The sequence below is a fragment of the Primulina eburnea genome, chromosome 2 (genome assembly GCF_022965805.1).
Source record: "Primulina eburnea isolate SZY01 chromosome 2, ASM2296580v1, whole genome shotgun sequence".
NCBI classification, from domain to species: domain Eukaryota; kingdom Viridiplantae; phylum Streptophyta; class Magnoliopsida; order Lamiales; family Gesneriaceae; genus Primulina; species Primulina eburnea.
This window is the reverse complement of record NC_133102.1, coordinates 27,768,512-27,769,726: the sequence shown is the minus strand read 5'-3', so window position 1 is coordinate 27,769,726 and position 1,215 is coordinate 27,768,512. Positions and strand designations below refer to the sequence as shown.

At 45.8% G+C, this 1,215-nt stretch overlaps 1 non-coding gene across 1 annotated transcript; it reads right to left on the bottom strand.

Moving 5' to 3' along the window:
- Positions 1-546: 546 nt before the first annotated feature.
- LOC140824863 (small nucleolar RNA R71) lies at positions 547-652 on the bottom strand. Its single transcript, XR_012116482.1, has one exon. It is a non-coding gene; the product is annotated as a small nucleolar RNA R71 (small nucleolar RNA).
- Between the last annotated feature and the right edge of the window lie 563 nt (positions 653-1,215).

Genomic DNA, 1,215 nt, shown 5'->3' with positions numbered 1-1,215 from the left:
GATATCTCTTCCAGTGCATGCCAAAGTCACTTGACGTGGAGCTTGAGTTTGATCCTGAAATTGAAAGAACCTTCCGCAGGAGAAGACAAAAACAGAGGCTTAAAGAACTGCTGGAGAGACACGAGCCAGAACGTGAGGATGAACAGCGTGAAAATAGACAAGTCGAGATGCCACGCCGCATACCGATGCTGGAGTATGCCCAACCTTCTTTGGAGGGTGCACGCCCTAGCATTGTGAGACCTATCGTGCTGGCAAATCACTTTGAAATCAAGCCAGCCATAATCCAGATGATTCAGAACACAGTCCAATTCGGAGGAACTGCAGTGGATGATCCAAACACGCACATCGCGGATTTTCTTGAAATATGCGATACTTTTAAATTCACTGGAGTTTCTGATGATGCTGTTAGATTGCGTTTATTTCCTTTCTCCTTACGTGATAAAGCTAAAGCATGGTTAAATTGTTTGCCTGTAGGTTCGATCGCTACATGGGAGGACATGGCGAAAGCATTTCTCATCAAATACTTTCCTCCCTCCAAGACCATGAAGCTGCGGGCAGACATTACAACATTCGCTCAATTCGATCAGGAATCTTTATATGAGGCATGGGAACGCTTCAAGGACCTACTACGAAGATGCCCACATCACGAGTTACCACTTGGGTTAGTCGTTCAAACATTTTATTACGGTTTGCTTACTCCTAACCGTACTATGATAGATGCTGCTACGTGTGGGAACCTTTTGAGGAAGACTGCGGAAGAAGGATATGAGTTGTTGGAGGAGATGGCTGCTAGCAGTTATCATCCTCAATCTGACAGGAACAACCAGCGGAGAAGTGCAGGAGTGCACCAGGTAACTGATTTTTCTGCTATTACTGCACAACTTGATGCTTTAAATAGGAAAATAGACGGCTTGAATGTGGGTGGCACGGCGATGCGTCTTCAAGAGATATTCTGTGAAAAGTGTGGAGGGGAACACTATGCGAAGGACTGTCAAGACGACAATCCATTCTATGTGCAAAATGAGGCACCAGTGAACCAAGTGGGAGTCCAAAACCGCCCAAGGCATGACCCTTATTCGAACACATACAATCCTGAGTGGAGGCAACATCCCAACTTCTCATGGGGCGGTCAAAACAGTCAGAATCGACCGCAAGGAGGACAACAATATGGCAAACAACCGATGTACAGATCTGATCCTCCTAGAGAAGAAAAGT